We start from the raw sequence: 18,861 nt of genomic DNA, 5'->3' as shown, positions 1-18,861 counted from the left end.
AGAGGAGGAGTTTGTACGCAAAAACAAGGCAGATGTTCTTCAAAATCCAGGGGCCTAACATGCAGGATAAGACAGAATGGAAACCGAGAGGGCAGGTGCTACTCTTTACCCTCCTGCTCAAAGATTAGTTCTCTGTCATCGTCAAGAAGATCTCTGAAGCCACAGGCATGCCTGCAGGGGAAGAGAAGCTATCGGCATCTTCACAAAGGATTCCAACTTGCTGGCTTACTTCAACACGGCCAATGGCGCAGTCATCTGCCGACCCTCCAGGAGAGAGGCAAGCGAAGGAAGGAGGTGAGAGAAAGCTGCTGTCAGGTCCCGATTGCTTTGCTTCTCTTGTCCCCCATGCTCTGCCCCAAACCCAGGAGACCCTACCTGCAAATTTATTTCCCTCTTACTAAGTTTAGAAATTCAAATCGTCCCACAGTTTCCTCCCTGTTTTTTTTTTTTTTTTTTTTAAGATATTCCTTTTTATTTTACAAAGCTAAAAGCCAGGAAAATGAAGCTCTGGGGCCAAGCAAAAATTGCACACTGCTGCTGAATTACCAAATATCGAATAGCAAATGTTCCAGCCAGGGAATGGACGTGCATGTAGATTCAAGTAAAACACTGATGGAAAAAGTCATCTGTTTAGTGTTGTAGACCCACAACACTGGCTGCGTTTCCGACAAACACTTACAACACAATTAATAGTGAAGCCTAGATAACCTCAGTGCAAATAAGTCAGATCCAAAAATGCCAAGGGAGGAAGCTTTTGGCGTTGAGTAGACTCCACTGTACGAGTCCCAACAGGAGATGCAGACTAAGCACATGCATTAAGGCTGGGAGGAGGGGTGCACCGGCTATTGTGAAGGGGCGGGCTGCGAGGTGGCTGCCGAGGGATCCGCAGGCTGCATGGGCGGCGGAGGTGGAGGTGGAGGGATTTGGACCGGGGTCTGTGTGTTGGCAGAAGCAGGGGGCGTGGGCCGTTTGAATTTGTCAGGACTGTTGCTTCTCCGCGGTGAAGGCCTTGTGATGCCATGGGATGCTCCTCTATGCTGCACCTGAAGACCCGGGGAATTGTAGTAAGACATTCTGGCTCTGGTCAGTGAAGTTGGTGGCGTGAAACCAACTGTGTGACTTGCATAGGATAGACCGGGCGATATAGGCCTGCTTGAACTTGGAGAAGGTGTGTAAGGGATCGGGCTGGACACAGTGCGAGGTCTTAATCCTTGCGCAGACATCTCGTTAAAATACCTTTCGTCATCCATCTCCAGGCTGGACTCGCTCTCGGACAGCTGTCGACACAGGGCCTCTCTCCTCTCCATCTCTCTCTCTGCAGTTTCCTCTGCAGCCGCAGATTCTCCTCCCGCATATGGCGCTCCTCCGCCAGATACTGGGCCATTTTCTCAGAATGCTGTAACTGAGCGGCTCTCAGCTGCTTCTTCAGCCTCTCCACTTCATTCTTCAAAATGATGTGGCGCATCATGTTTCCTAATATTGATAAGAATATTGATAAGAAAGCAGGCTTTCTAAGCACTCTGCTCCCCAGTGGTATCTGGAATGCCTTTGCATTAGGGTCCTGATTTGAGGGGATTCACTTCTTGGCAGTCCATTAGGAAATGTGAGCCCAAGGATATCCTGCAGGATTGTGTCATAGTGCCAAGTGGAACCTGGCTGATGAAATATGATTGTTGTGGTCATTAAGCGTTTTCTATCTCGCGATGGACTGTCTAATAAACCTTTTGAACCCTTCTTCTAAAACCAAACCAAACAAAACATGTCATTCTCTAACTGACAAACTTAATGATTTCCTGTTACTTTTCAGCTTAATATAAAAGCCTTACCTTGGCAACTCATGGTCCATAACACTGAGTTAATTTATCTGACCAAATTTGTTTCCTAGTGCACTTGCATATATAATCTATGTTCCTACAAAACTAGATTATTTACTGTTCCCTGAACACTGCTTGTGAGTCTGTGGTCCTAATAATGGTCTCTTTAATTCATCACCACCACCCATCTGCATCTGTCAAAGCTTATCTCAAACGTCATCCTCTTTAAAGATTGCTTTTGGACTTCCCTTAACTCAATGCTATCTCTCTTCCTAGATAGCCCTATAAATCTTTACTTTTATATTTCTCTTTGAATTTATCATAATCTAGGATTTTTAAACTGAAATTTTGGGAGCTGAGGGTTCCCTCAGCAGTGCCCCAGGCATTGTTTTGGAGGACCAGGTAGAGGAGTATGTGGGTGTAAGTTCAAATTTTTTAAACCCAAGATCGAATCAAAGGTTTCTGTTTATTTTTAATATAGTGTTTTTCTGCGCAACATTTATTTTGGAAGGCAATGTTTCTATTTCTTTTTTGTAGGATTTTTTTAAATTTATTTATTTGATAGAGAGAGACACAGCGAGAGAGGGAACACTAGCAGAAGGAGTGGGAGAGGGAGAAGCAGGCTTCCTGCTGAGCGGGGAGCCCGATGTGGGACTCAATCCCAGGACTGTGGGACCATGACCTGAGCCGGAGGCAGACGCTTAACGACTGAGCCACCCAGGCGCCCCAATGTTTCTATTTCTTGAAAAGCAAAGACCTCCTTTCATTTTAGTTATTTTGTGTACTCATTTAGCAGTTATGCATTTATATTGTAAACGTGTTAAGAGCAGGAGTTATATTGCATTCCCCTTTGTTTCCTACTCCCTCCCCAGCATCAAACACAACCCCTGGAGGAGTAAAATAATGGAATGCTATATAATCTGTCTATTTTTCAGTGAGTATGACTAGCAGAAAAAACATATTTCTAAGTATGGATCATGATCCATCTAGGAGAGCAGAGTTGAATCAAAAGACCTTTGTTATTCACAGGGAGTTCAACATAGCAGTGGTTCCAGCATGGTCTCCAGAGGTACTCTGTTTTCAAATCGCAGCCAATATCCACTAGTTAAGTGACTGTGGGAATTTCACATTATCTGTCTGGGTCTCAGTCTCCTCACTGGAAAACAATGGGTGATATAATACATACACCTACTTCACACATAGGTGATGCAAAGAATAAGTAAGTTAAAATACCTAAGGCTCTTGGGACAGTGTCTTATCTTGTACATGGTAAGAAGCGTATGTGTTAGTTATTATCATGTTTAACATATATTTCTATTTACATAAATATAGCATATGTTTATATAGTATATCTTATATTCATTTATTAGTGTATATTTGTCATCTTTATCCTCCCATCATCTGAATCCCTTTCCTGTGCTTGAGGAACTCTCACCTGGTAAGGACCAAAAACTGACTTCTAATATAAGAGAGCAAAAGGCTTTGTATTTACACATTCTGCTTGGGCAGGCGTGTAATGTAAGCTTCAACAATCAGATGAGTCACTCAGTGGTTTGAAACGGGAGCTAATGATATAAACAAGGAAAGTGAAGAATCTCTTTGAATAGTGGTACCAATGACAGAAGTCCTTGTATATAATATCCAAGGAGAACTGGTAGTGGCAGGGCAGATTAGAGTAGCCAGGCATGAAGAGCCTCAAATTTATGAATTCGTTTCAGCTTAGTTCCAGTCGCCTGGCCATCTCCTCTTCCCGGTCTTTTTCAGAGCCCATTTCTCTAGTCATTCCAATGATAAGGGGAACCACAAAATGTGTATTTAAATAATATTTGCATAGCCGCTTTATTGAGATATAATTCACATACCATGCAGTTCACTGCCTTAAAGCATACGATTTAATGGTTTTAGTATATTCACAGAATTGTGCAATAACCACCATATCAATTTTACAACAGTTTTCATCACTCCAAAAGAAATCCTATATCCAATAGCAATCACTCCCCCTTTCTCCCAACTCTAACACCTCCAGCTCTAGGCATCCACGAAAATTGCTTTCTGTCTCTATAGATTTGTTTATCCTGGAAATTTCATGTACATGGAAGCATATAATATATGCTATTTTGTGACTTGCTTCTTTCACTTAGCATAATGTTTTTAAAGTTCATTCATATTGTAATTACTTTGTTCCTTTTTATTGCAAAATAATATGCTATTTTGAGAATAATTACCATATTTTCTATTTACCAGTTAATAGACATTTGGGTTCTTCCCCCTTTTGAGGGTTAATTTTGAGAACAGTCTTTGAGATTTGTCCAGACTCTAAGACGGCTCTTCTCAGCTGTTTTTTACCCTCGCTTTCTCTGGTGAACTAGCTAGCCTATAGCTTAGTTTGCTACACTGTTAGAGCTGCCAAATTCCTTTTAATTGCTTACCACCGGGACGTACCTGGGTGGCTCAGTCGGAAGGGTCTGCCTTTGGCTCAGGCCATGATCCCAGAGTTCCGGGATCAAGCCTCGCATCCGGCTCCCTGCTCTGCAGGAAGCCTGATTCTCCCTCTCTCACTCCCCCTGCTTGTGTTCCCTCTCTCACTATCTCTCTCTCTCTCTCTCTGTCAAATAAATAAATAAAATCTTTACCAAAAAAAAAAAATAATTGCTTGCCACCAAAACCGCTCCTGTTTTTGAGACTGCCCTTAGATTTGAATTTCTCATACTCTGTTGAGAATAAGGTCAGTTCCTCTGGAGAGAACTTGAGAATTCTCTGTTCTTACGCCCCATCTCTCTTGCATGAACAAAATCTCTGAGTTAGGAACAACAGCAGTGGTACACTTCTCTCAAAGTGACACCCTTCTGTACCAGTAGGATGTTCAGAGTGGGTGACAATCTCTGATATTCTCTGCTTTCCTCTTTCAGAATGCAACCACCACCCTAAGAGTTTTCTGGGTGTCCTTCAGCTCCAAGATTCTCCAAGGTTCTAGGCCTGCTGTGCCTGGGGTAGAACCTCCATCTTAGGATCTCCTAACCTCTCAGAAACACTCACTTGGAGTTCAGCTTCTGCTACACAGATATGAAGGGCCATGGGAAATGCTGGTGTACTGCCGATCTCAAGTTGGCCATATCCTTTGGTTGGGAACTGGGGGTGAAGAAAGCCTCCATCTTCTTCTTTTTTTTTTTTTCTTTAAAGATTTTATTTATTTATTTGAGAGAGAGAGAATGAGAGAGAGAGAGCATGAGAGGGAAGAGGGTCAGAGGGAGAAGCAGACTCCCTGCTGAGCAGGGAGCCCGATGCGGGACTCAATCCAGTGACTCCAGGATCATGACCTGAGCTGAAGGCAGTCGCTTAACCAACTGAGCCACCCAGGCGCCCAAGCCTCCATCTTCTTAGCAACACATGCCCAGACTGGTGTTTCCATCATGTTGAGCTCTGTGGTGGGGGAAGGTTGTCGGGGGAGTGGGATGTGCTCGACTGCCACAGACTCTTGCTATTCTTACTGGTTTAGTTTCTTCATTTATTATATGCCTCTAGGACCATTTCTAAAGACTTTTTTTTTTCCATGATTTTCACCATTTGTGGTTATTTCACTGGGGAAATAGCAGAGCTCTTCATATTGTTATTTTGAAGTCATACCCCTCCATGTCCTATCAGTAAATCCCCTTTCTACTTAGACAACCCAAATTTAGTTTCATTTTTTTTTCTTGTTCGCATCTCAGAATACTAGCTAGTATCACACTGAAGCTCTGCAATCAGATATCCAGATAAGACCCGTTGTGGGAGTGGCCTGTATTTCTCACTTTTGAAAAACGTGAAGTAGGATGTAAATGAATGTAGAGAATTTAATGCAATTTCACCCTGACCCTGCAAAGTTTAAGCTCTTTTGATTGCTTTCTTCAGTGACATAGTTTAGACTTACAAATATGGATATATTGAAAAAAAAATTCTCTTAGCCCTCTCTTTTACTCTGCATGTAAATTTATGTAATCTATACTTAGTTTTATTGCAACTCTTTTTGACAAGGTCAAAATTCAAATGGAATTTTATCTCAATTTTAACATAGACAGGCACCTGCCTGTAATTAAGGTCGTTTGAGTTAAATTGCACTTAAAGTTCTCTAATCCCTATGAATACATCAGCCCTTAGGTTTGAAAAACATTGTGTAGAAATATCTCTTATATGCCATTAGTTAATATTTAGGAAGAATAAAGAAAATGTAATAACATGAGTATTTGTTTATTTCCATATTACAACTCTCATTCCTTAAAATGCCAGGTTTTTCTAAAGAGGACATTGAGGACAAGGTACTTGGGAAATGTTTTCTTATTGAACAAAACTTAAAGTTAATTGTGAGACAATTTTGAAATAATCTGTATTTTCTTCTGGTAAAATTATCTTGCTATATGAATCCACACTCATTCTGAACAAAGGATCTGGGTAGACTGTGAACGTGAAGGACAGATGCATCTTTCAGTGTCCACTGTGGCTGGACACAGCCGGCCACTTGTCAGAGGTCTCAATCATCATCCATTCCTTACATTTAGGTGACAGTGTGACAGAATGAAAAGTCTCCAGACTGCAATCCCACATCCTAGACTGGTGTATTCTAATTATTACTGTACTTGAATTTTTCCCACTAATAAGATATAGGTTCTTTGTGGGCAGAGACCATGTTTTATTTGATTTCTTGCTTTTTAGTATGCATCATAGCATTTTCCCCAGATTTTTTATTATGGTAAAATAAACATAACATAAAATTTACCATCTTGATCATTTTAAGTGTACAATTTGGTGGTATTAAGTACATTCATAATGTTATGCCACCATCATCACCATCTATCCCTGTAACTCTTTCATCTTGTAAAACTGAAACCCTACATCCATTAAGCAATAACTCTTCATCGTTCCCTCCCCTTAGCTCCTGGTGACCACCATTCCATTTTTGTCTCCATGATTTTTACTATACTAAATACTCATATAGGGGGAATTATACAGTATTTGTCTTTTTTTGTGACTGGCTTATTTCACTTAGCATAATGCTTCACAGTTCATCCGTCTTGTAGCATGTGTCAGAGTTCCCTTCCTTTTTAAGGCAGAATAACATTCCATTGTTTATATATGCCATATTTTACTTATCTATTCACTTGCTGATGGGTTGTTTCCATATTTTAGTTATTGTGAATAATGCATGCCGCCATAAATACGGATATACAAGTGTCTCTTTGAGACCTTGCTTTCAATTGTTTTGGGTACATACCTGGAAGTGAAATTGCTGGATTATATGGTAGTTCTCTATTTAATCTTTTGAGAAACCATCATATTGTTTCCCACAGCAGCCATACCATTTTGCATTCCCACCAATAGTGTATAAGGGATCCAATTTCTCCACATCCTCAATGAAACTTTTTATTTTCCGTTTTAGGGTTTTATGTTTTAGTTTGCTTTATTTTCTTTTGATAGAAACCATCCTAATAGGTGCACGGTGGTACCTTACTGTGGTTTTGGCTTGCATTTCTATATTGATTAATTATGATAAACATTTTTTCATTTCCTTAGTGGCCATTTGTTAATATTCTTTGGAGATATGTCTATTCCCGCATTATAGATTTCATATGTGTATAACTCTCTACAAGTGAATAAATGACTGCTTTAAATTCTAGTCCTATGGGCACCTGGGTGGCTCAGTTGGTTAAGCATCTGCCTTCAGCTTAGGTCATGATCCCAGGATCCTAGGATCGAGCCCCACATCAGACTCCCTGCTCAGCAGAGTCTGTTCCCCTCTCTCCCTCTGCTGATCCCCCTGCTTGTGCGCTCTCTCTCTCTCTCTCTCTCTCTCTGTTAAATAAATAAATAAATAAATAAAATCTTAAAAAAAAAATTCTAGTCCTAATTTTCTGAACAAAAGAGTTGTAGAAAAATTTTCCATTGCTGGTCTTTACATGCCAAGAACAGAAGAAAAGGCATTATTCAATATAAAAGTCTAATATGTAACTCCTATTTGTTTACAATCTGGGAAATTAGAAGAAGCATTGATTGGGAGGCAGAGACCTGGGACCTAGCTTTCTTTCCACACATATTTTGAATATGTCACATCCTCTTTAAGTTTCAACTTCATCATTTGCAAACTTAAATTATTTACCTTCAGTTATTTTTTAGACCAAATAATTGTAATTCTGCCATTTTAATATTCCAGTTACAGTGGTTACTTTTGAATCAACCAGTTCTTAGTAGTAAAGAATATTATGTAATAAAGAGTATATATATAGTAAATGCTATATATATATGTATATGTATATAGATGTATAATAATATAGATATATGTATAGATATATATATGTAGTAAATATACATCCTAGCCTTCTCATTTTCTTTTTGGTGTATTTAATCTTCTACTACCTATGTGAAAAAGAACTGCATTTCTTAATTATTTGATCACCATCATGAGAAGTTCAGCCTCATATAGACTACTAATAAAGGAAAAACTCAACTTTAAATAAATTCTTCTAAATTTACCAAACTTTCCTAGAAGGGAATCGACTGTGGATTTTTACCAGAATATTCTTCTATGACTCTGTGATGATCGGAGAATGCCTCATGCCACCAATCAATTCACAAAATAGCATTCTGTAAGACTATATCTCCTTTGTATTCTTTGCACTATGATAAGAAAGGCATTTCTTTTCTCTTTTTTTAAAGATTTTGTTTATTTATTTATTTATTTATTTATTTATTTATTTATTTATTTAAGAGAGAGCAAGCACAAGAGGGGGAGGGTCAGAGGAAGAAGCAGACTCCCCGCTGAGTGAGGAGCCCGATGCAAGGCCCCATCCTGGGACTCCTGGATCATGACCTGAGTTGAAGGCGAGTGCTTAACCGACTGAGCCACCCAGGTGCTCCCACAAAGGTCTTTCTATAAAAATGCATTTCAGTTATTTCATGAATCCATGCATATTTGTTAGATTTTTGTTTAATCTTTTTACAAAAAGAAAACAAAATTATTTGACGACTGTTTATCGTATCATTTTTTTGTGTAAGTTATTGCCCAAAGAATGTCTAAATATGCAGACTTTATTAATATTACAGAGTAGTTTTAAGGGAATTACTCTATTTGCTTAAAACATCCTGTTTAGATCATAAATTGTGCAATGTGCCATGAATTTTATACATTTAAATATCCAGCTAATTTTTGTGTTGATTAGAGTTATGTAATGCTCTTTACTTCATGGTCTTCTTTTAAAGTCTGTTAATGTAGAAAGATGGTTTTTAAATAATTATCATACAGAGCATGTTCCATTAGCAGGATCAAGGTGTTCTGCAGCTGTAATTGAATAATGAGTCTTTTTCCAATTTGTAGAAAAAAAATACCTAATGAAGACATTTAAAAGAATATATGTTTTTCTTTCGAGTACATTAGGCTTAGAACATTGACTCTTGTTGTGTCTTATTGATTTTATATGCATATAAAATGGATATCGGGTATGCCACAAAATTGTGTATGTATAATTTAAAGATATACTCAGTATCTCAGTATTTCAATGGTGTTCCACAAATTGCACTGTGACTTCTAGCTGCTAGACCAACTGAATAATTCTGAGAACCACTGATCTAAGTCTAAGAACTTGAGGAAAACAAAGGAAAATTATAAATGTGGAAAATATGAAATTAATATGCCTGACTAATAAACCTCTTTGAGTGCTGTAAGATGTGCTAACCCATTTAGTGTAACTATACTAAATCATTTATTGAGTACCCTTAAAACTTTTCAAGTAGGATTTTTTTTTTTTTTTTTAGAAATTGACAGCCAAACAGAATGGATAATAAAGCTTATTCTCTCCTTATTTGGATGAAAATGCTCCTCATGAAGATCTTTAAAACATTTATTAAAGCTCATTTACCAAAAGTAATGGCAATTTAAGTACTGAAGCAAATTTTATTTGAATATTTACATTTTAAAAAGAGCCTTGTTTCTATAGCCATAATGCTGCAGAGGAAGAGATAGAAATTTACTTTCAGTGCTAGGGACAAGGATCTCTGTTTGCAGGCTACAGAACTACCGTTGAGAGAGAGAGAGGAAGAGAGGTGGGTGGGGGGGCTGAGATGGAAGGAAGGGAGGTCGGAGGGAAGGGAAAGAAAGTCAGTTGTACAGAATAACGTGAGATGGGAGTTCTAGCATAAGAGTCATTATTATCCATATTACATAATGATGTCTTAATTTTTTTAAAATTTTGTTCAGATTTTAACCATTTTTTCCTTTCTTAGCTTGATTTTGACCCACTGTTGAAAAGAATTTAAGAAGATAATGTCATTTTTTTGCATAATCAAGAAATAGAATATTCTTTCCTCCTTATGTCACTATGCATGCCAAAGACATATACTTTGAAAAGTAGACATCGCTAAAAATTTCCTTACAATAGGGAATACCAATAACATTATATTTCTGTATTTGCTTACCACCTAAAATAAAGGCTTCTTTTCAAATCTGGCATATGAATTTTGGTAAATTTACTGTTACCATTTTACTATTAATTTTATTATTAATTAATTAGTAATTTTACTATTAATCAATTCTACCACTTATTCTATCATATTTTTTAAAGTAATTTTAGGTGAAATTGTTCACCTCTTATCAACAGTTCATGTGTCTAATTCTTAGATTTTACCTGAGCTTGGTCAAGGATACCTACTCTTGCTTTCCATATGACATAATTTCTCTATGAATGAGAAATTTACAAAATTAATTACCCAAATTTACAAAGCTCATAGGTCAAATAAGCCATTATCATGGGCTCTAGGTCAATATTAGAGGAGGCTATGGTGTTAAACTAGCTTCCATTCTCAGAGATCTTCCTCCCTACACTGTCCAGTCTCCCTTTACTATATAGCACTACACGCAGCTTTAGAATGAGAGAAAGTCATCATTGTCTTGCTAAGATGTATTGTTTTAGGTCATGGAGAAACAAGAGCAGTCTGGAAGAGATTAAAATCTGCCTTAAGAAAAATTGATGCTAGAGTCCAAAGAAAAGCATCCATGAGGCTATTTGACAATTCAGTGTTTGAAGGACCAAAATCAGTCATTACCCACATAATTCTTTACTGAAAGTTTTTTCTGCCCTAAAATCCTAACAGGGACCCAAGTTTTTATTAGTTAAATGAGAAACATTATAAAGTGCTACATGTATACCTAAAGGGCTCAACAATATCCAATAAGGTAAATATAGTTTTTACAGTGCTGAAAAAGAAGTATCAAACTATCAGGTAAAAATTGAAATTGTTTTAAAACATTCTTACTTGGTCTCTAAAATATTAATACGGTTTTAACCAGTAGTCATTTTATATGCAGGACCGTATTCTCCCTAACAATTACACTTCCTATCTGCTTTGCTTACTCTTCTACAGCCCTTAAATATTTTCTCCACTGTGTTGGCATTTACTGTGCTGTAATAGACAAAATAAAGACTAAATATAAAATCACAGTGAAATCATGCTCAGGTGAGAACAATATGGCAGAGAAAGTCTTATCTGGTGTATTTTGATAGAATGCATACAACCTGCAAAACACACCTTCCAACTGTTGGGAATCCGCAGGTTTTTCAAAATTTCTATATGTAAGTATAACCTTCTACCAATTATGTCTAAGATGTAAGTCAAGAGTTTTCTCTCCTATGATTTTGATAAAAATGCAGTTTTAGAGGAAATACATTTTGGGGGAAGCAAATACACTTGTGCATTGTCTGAAAACCATTGTATTGAGACATGTACCTAAGAAAAAATTTAGAGTTTTAAAACCCAGAGATGCTTTATAGGGAAGTGTTTACCTATAGAGTCTTCAGAGGTCTGTCCAAATTCATATTTGGCAACAGAAAATTAACTGAATCTTTTCAGCTTACATACAGTAGACCCCTCATAAAATTCTAAGTTTTCTCTGCAAGGTGGAGGACATGAAGATATTTATTCTGTAAATGAAACAGGCAAGGATACAATCTTAAAATATTTGTTCCAGATTTCAGAATTCTGAGGTACTTTTTTCTGAACTAATGTATTTATGTTGTAGTTGTTTAAATTTACTACCCATCTTTTACATAATTGATAAAAGAAATAGTGGATACCACTGCTTCAAATTTTTTATTGCTGTTATAACCACTTCACCAATTTTGACTTCACTAAGAGCTGAAACTTCTCTATTTTAGGTTTTTAGCCTTGTTCCATGATTAATTATCTTGCCATAGCAACACAATAGCAGTTTAGTTTAGTTAGCTATATGGTTTTACAGATAGCTGAATCAAGACCTTCATTTTTCTGCCTGGGCTTATGCCCTTAGAGAGGCAAGCTTTTTCCAGATGAAAATATTTCTGGCCGTCCCAAGAAGAAGAACATCTAGCCAAGTAGGAACATAAAATGCACATAAAATATTTAATAATTTAATCTTAAAATCTTCAAATGATGATTGAATGAATGATAGAACTATGTTAATGTTAATGAAGACATTAACTGAATTGTAATTTGAGCAAAATAGTTAAGCTGGTTGTATTAGGCACAACCAACATCTATATTTAGGGATCCTTGAGAGAGGAAAGAAAACACAGGTATTTCAATATGCTTTTGGAAATAGTTATCTATCTATTGAGTAACTTTATTGATGACCCTTTATTGCATCATGTATATAGTTACCAAAAGAATGCACAAATTATTTTTAGTTCCATAAGTTATTATATATATGAATGGTGATCAAATGATTATATAAAAACAAACTAATGCTTACAGATATAACATATAGATTATATATAACTATATATATGCACATTATACACACATGTATATAAGTGATCTCTTTATGTTATGCTATGTATATAATCTATAAATGTACTGATTTAAAAACATTAGATTAAGCTTTTATACCATAATTTCATAACCATTCAGTGCTTCTGAAACTTTTGAGCTGAGGACTTCTTTAAAAAAAAATGAGAGCAATAGACACTGCTGTTCTTCAGTGTGTTTATGGTTTTAAGTTATTCATAAATCTTCAACCTCCCCATATCCAAAGCACATCCATAGAAACTCCAGATTAGTAACTTCCTTGTTGAATCTCTTGGGAGGCAAGATATGGAGTTTATGGTGTTTCAGGAGTAGAGGTGCTGGAGATGGCATTGGGCTTCTCAGCATTGAGGTTTTGTCACTCTGTTTCCCTGTAGTGTGTCCCATAAGGATTTGATCGTGGTCCATAGTGCCACCTTCTAAAAATACATGGCAAAATCAATACTTGTCTTATGCAAATTTTAAAGTGCATAAAATAAAAATTTCCTCCTACATGCTCCACTCAAGATTTATAATGAATTCCTTTTTTTAAACAGAAATCCTTCCATTCTTTTGTATAATATTGCTAACCAAGGTCACTCTGATTTTCTTTGCTTGCTCTATTAATATTATTTGCTGGTTATTGTTTTTATTGTACATTATAGAGAACATGTTTAAGTTAATTTCACTCTTAGATAACTTAAAAATCAAGATATGGGCAGTTTCTTAATGTTTTGTCCCTGTATCTGATCCTTGTCCTGCTCTAAAACACATTGTTTTATCCTTCCAACATATTCACTTTCCCCCTTGTCAGTTATTTGCATGGATTTAAAGCATTTCAGCCTCTTGCCAAATCTCTTTTTATCTTAGTTTTTCTCAACCTTAATCTGTTTTCCTGTACTAAGTCTGTAATTCTGCCTCCACATTCTTTTATTCCCCATGAACTTATCTCTAATCACAGTCATTTTTTTTCCTGCATAAAACCTCCAGTACCCCGTGTTACCATTCATTCTGCATGGTTCTCACAGATTCAGTAGATCAGTATTTATATTAGCATTCTGGGCCATACAGACCCATTTTCCTAGCTAGTAGCTCTTCCTATAGGTTTCTCAGCCAAATAAGAGAGTGTCTGTACAAAAGTTTGTCACTGTTAATATGTTATTCTTTTAGTCATTTGTAGAAAATATCATTTGCCACAGGAATAATAAAAAAAGAACAAATTGGACTAGATTGCAAGAATTTGCTACCTTTCCACCTGAACCCTGTGATTCTAGGTGTTGTGCTTTAGAGAAAATACATAAAGCAACAATCAAACTCTGTCTTTGTTTCTTCATTCTGATTTTACTGGCTTCGGATTTACCCTCCCGACCGAATTATAGTAGCAAGATGCACAGTGTCTTTTTTTTTTTTTTCCTATTCTTAGGACTTTGAGTTTCACCTCATTGCCTAACCTCTCTCCTTTCTCTGTTAAGGAGCAGAGTCCTGATAACAAAACACAGCTTGTTAAAATTAGAACCATATATCCTAATGGCAGGGTTTCTTATAATTCCTGCTCTTACACCTGCCAGAACTCTGCTGTAGGACCTGTGGGGAAATACTGCAGTTTTGTACTGAAGTTCCAGATGCCCCTGCTATGCTACAAGATCATGCCTCGCCTCTTCCCCAGCCACTTAGGAGTACACGTATGGGCTGCTTCTGCAGACTTCTCACACTTCCTCTGGCTGTTTCCCCAGAGCCTATGCAGTTAAAGGGAGCAGGATAAATCCCAAGCATTCCTACTCATCCACTGGCATACTGAATTTAACTGACACTGGACTGTAAATATGGCCATGCGGACACTAGCTATGTCTCCATTTTTCCTACCTTACATTGTTGATATATGTGACCCACATGCTTTCCTTAGTCAGTTATCTCCCCTCCCCTTATTCTCTCTGTTGGCTTCAGCATCTCAGTGGCTTTCTACTTCAATTTTCTTCTCATCTGATTTGGGCTTTAGTGAGTCACTCGTTCATTTGTTTGTGCATTCATTCGTTCAGTAAGTGTTTAACGAACACAGCCGCCTGCACTGTGTGGCGGCACTGGGGATGCAAAAGGAAATAAAACAGACTGCTCTCACTGATGTAGCAGGCTATACAAAGTAAATACGTAAGAAATATGGTAATTTATTACTGCAACACGTGCTGAGAAGGAAATAAAATGGCAAGATGTGATGGAGCATAGAGAACGATGAGAGTGGGGAAAGGGAGCCCCCTGAGAAGGTATGGACAGGACCAGTCTACACTGGTCTTTAAATAAAAACCTCGATGAAGTGTATATGTAACGTAATGTAACGTAACGTAACGTAACGTAATGTAATGTAACGTAATGTAATGCTTACATTGTCTTGGTCTTACAAAATAGTGGGCCACATACGTTCTACATTTTATCATCACGGAGGCTGATCATCACAGGAGATCAGTGTTCCAGAAAAAGTAAGAGAGAGCAAAGGCCCTGTGGTAGAAAAGCGGTGAATTGTTAGAAGAACAAGAAAATGTGTAGCAAAGCAGAGTAACAGCAGAGAAGCATGGGACACAATGAGTGTGCAGCTGTTATAAAGATGTTATAAAGACCTTATGAGACATGAACATGTATTGTATTTTTAATGATGTCAGTAATCAAAAGAGAGTTTTAAACTGGAAGTTCAGTTGGCTGGCTTATAACGATTAAAGCCAATGAGGTAGCCCAAGGGAGAAATGATGATGTTTGGACCTGAGTAGTACTAATGATATTAACAGAAATAGAGATTTGGGTGCCTTTGTAGGTTTAGCAGACATATCATCCTATGGTTCTTTGGCAGTTGTCCTTCATCTCTCAATGTTACTTTATAAATTTTACATCTTCATAAGATAGCCAAAGGTTTTACTTTACGTGCAGAATGATTCCAGTTAGTTGTTCAAGGTGTCTCCAGTGACCAGTTTTGCCTGGGCAGTATATAATTATTTAGGAGAGGAGAACAATATTCACATACAGCTATCATTAGCAATGGGGAAATCAAATGACAGGCCAATGGGAGATTTGGTTTTTGAAAAGAATCCATAAGAGTTAGCTTTTACTGCTGTTTTTATTTCACCAACATTTTAAAGAAGGGGTAAATGAACATTATAAAATAATAATGGATAACCTTGCAAATGACTACAAGATATTTGGCTCTAATATGAAAGAGGCTATTGAGTAAATCCATTTTAAATATTGCCTTCTCCAACCAAAATAGAGAAAATTTCCTAGGATGTAAAACATGTTCCCTCATGATTCCTTGTTATAATATATAGTATGTAAAAGTTCAGCATTTTGTTGTTCAGTATGTGAAAGTTCAGTGTTCATTGACTTTTCCCCCTACAATCCCATAGCACTTACATGTTTATTTATTTCTTTTTTAAGATTTTAATACTCCATAGAGAGAGCGAGCATGGGTAGGGGGAGGAGCAGAGGGAGAGGGAGAAGCAGACTGCCCAGTGAACCGGGAGCCCGATGCGGGGCTCGATCCCAGGACCCTGTGGTCATGACCTGAGCTGAAGGCAGACGCTTAACCAACTGAGCCACCCAGGCGCCCCATACACATGCTTAGTTTAGCAAAGTCTAATTTTTATGTAGGTAAGTTTATATCTCTTTCTCTTCCACTGTTTAGAAGTTGCCCCTTGAAGCCACTGATACTCCCTTTTCTCCTTTGCACATTGACTGTACAGAGCAGAAGGCTATTGATAAATATGTAGGGAACTGAATAAAATCCTACTTCAACTCACCATAATCTAAGCACAAACCACAACAACTAAATTGATGTATGATTTGGACTGGAAACAGGAACCACTGTGTCCTTGTTTTCTTGGGGTGACTCTCAAGGCAGGCTCCACTTGTAATTCCATAGGATCCACAGTTATATTTCCATGACATGCTTACGTTGTCTTGGTCTCACAAAATACTGGGTCACATGCTTTTTACATTTTATCATCACAGAGGCCAAGCCCTATGTCAGCTACTTTTCTAGTTGTTCTCTTGCATTATCTCAGTTAATCCCACAACATTGGTTTAGGTCAGTAGTAGCTAATTCCATGTTGGAGGGAGAAAGTGGTTAAGCAACTTGCCTAAGCTCTGACAGCAGGGAAATATAATTCCAGATCTGTTTGACCCCAGAGTACTTGCCCTTTCCTCTGCAATTCTACTGACCAGGAGAAGTACAACAACCCCTTAGAAAGCAGTGGGCAGGCCCATGAAGTCTCTGTTGCCTGAGCTAAGAAACAGAGAGGAAGGCCTGCATGCTCTAATTACCTCTAAACCAGTGACGTTCAGTAGGTGTTAAAAGGTTTGCTGTTGGCCAACCACTAAGGGGCAGTGATACACAACAATCAGCTCACCGTGACTCTGAGCAGTGAGTCATGGCCGCCGCGGGTCCATTGCCAGGAAAAGAATTGAATCCTCTCGGTTTTATTTCTCAGTAGAGAACTGGAGCAGAAACAAAACAAAACCCTTTGTCTCCCTCCAGGATCTAGTTATACCTTTTACTAAGACAAACACATCACATTCAATTCTTCTCTCCCACTGCTGATGAGAGAGAAATACATTCAGAGAACCAACCGGAGCAACCAGATTACTCTCAGACAAAAATAAACGGTAGCTTTGTTTACAGAACTCTTTCCCATCTTTACCCACCGCCCGGTGCTCAGAGAGGCAAGCAAGTTAACATCTAGCCTGAAAAGATACTCTCTTTTCGTGGCTGATGTTTTAAGATTTCAAATGGGCTCTAATGTCTGAATTCTCGGCCTCCAGCAATTAGTGTCCTGATAGCTAATGTTCTCCAAGCTCTATCAGCTCCAGCTACTTTGCATAATATCTTCAGATATTGCTTTTACCCTGGGCAAGCTTTGGGTGCAGGGCAACTGCTAGTATAAAGGTTGGGGGAAAATCCTCGCACTAGAGTTGACAGGCCGTATTGATGGAGTTCAAAATCCAGCCATTCCTGAGACAGATGGGGGAGCTCTGAGACTCTCAATTCAAAAATCGCATCAGCTGCTGCTGAAGCCTCTGCATATGCTGACAATAGCTACAGTCTGAGAAGCAGGGTTTACACGCCTGAAATAAATTGTTTTGATTAGAACCTTTAGGAGAGAAAGTCATAAGGTACAGTTTTATTGACCACTTGCCAAACAACACAGACCCATGCACTGTAAGCTTGTTTTGCTCGTGTAAGTCAAGCACCAACTAGGCTTTTATTTTCTAAGGACTCGGGGTGTAATATATTATCATTTACTCTGAATTATTGCGCACATGGCATACGACGAAGCAGAATTAATTCTCAAGTATTGCTGACCTCTGTGTCTGCGTCTGTTTATTACCTTGTTTCCTTGTAGCAGGTGTATCCTAGTTTTGTGTAATGGAGACTGCTTTGATGATTTGGTAATCTATAAAGCGTTGTGGCCCGCAAAGTGAGTTCGAAAAGCTGCCACTGGGCTCTAAAGAAACAAACTGTAAAGAGAATAATCATATAACTAGCCATGTTAATAACGCCTTCTCTCCTTTTTCTGCCCTTCTTCCCTGAAGCATATTTTTTTTTTCTCCTGCAGAGAGCTTCCTTTTAAGCTGTTGCTGTTTTTCAAAAACAAGACAATTCAGTTCAATCAACCAACAAAATTTGGACAAATCATTGTAAAATGCAAAATTAGAAGCCAGCATGCTTCCCCGCCCCCCAAGCTGGACCTGTTACATTATCCCCCAAGGAAGGAATTGATTGTGATCCTCTTTTCCCAACACCATGCAGGAAGATTATTCTTGTTCTTACTTTCTTAGCCTGTTTATATGGGTTTCAGAGTTGGCTATTATAGATAGAATTTAGTAGACACGGGCTTATTGTAGTAGTACCAATGACACTATCTTGGTGTATCTTACCTGCATGGAAACAAACATCTTGCCGAGAGAGAAAATTGTGTGTGCATGTCTCCATATACAGGTTTTTATGAGAACTAATAAAATGAAAGGCAGGAATAAAAGGAAACCATATATATTATATCATCTATTTTATTATAGACACTGTATTCTATGTTTCACATATATCATTTCATTTTATGTCAAATCACCAAAAAAAAAAAATACACCTATTAAGTGTAAACTTTGGCTCATCAATCTTTTGGTGTTACAAATCCTACTACATTCTAACTTTGTGTCAGAATAATTAATCAATTAATAAAATGAATATAGAACATAATGACTTCCCTCTAGGATTTTATCATCCATTCAGGAG

At 37.8% G+C, this 18,861-nt stretch overlaps 1 pseudogene; it reads right to left on the bottom strand.

Moving 5' to 3' along the window:
* Positions 1 to 815: 815 nt before the first annotated feature.
* LOC114198643 (coiled-coil domain-containing protein 6 pseudogene) lies at positions 816 to 1,468 on the bottom strand (annotated as a pseudogene).
* Between the last annotated feature and the right edge of the window lie 17,393 nt (positions 1,469 to 18,861).

Source organism: Eumetopias jubatus, unplaced genomic scaffold (genome assembly GCF_037043125.1).
Source record: "Eumetopias jubatus isolate StellerSeaLion01/CBP00866 unplaced genomic scaffold, mEumJub1_p1.0 scaffold_2, whole genome shotgun sequence".
In the NCBI taxonomy this organism is placed as follows: Eukaryota; Metazoa; Chordata; class Mammalia; order Carnivora; family Otariidae; genus Eumetopias; species Eumetopias jubatus.
This window is presented reverse-complemented; position numbering and strand designations above follow the sequence as displayed.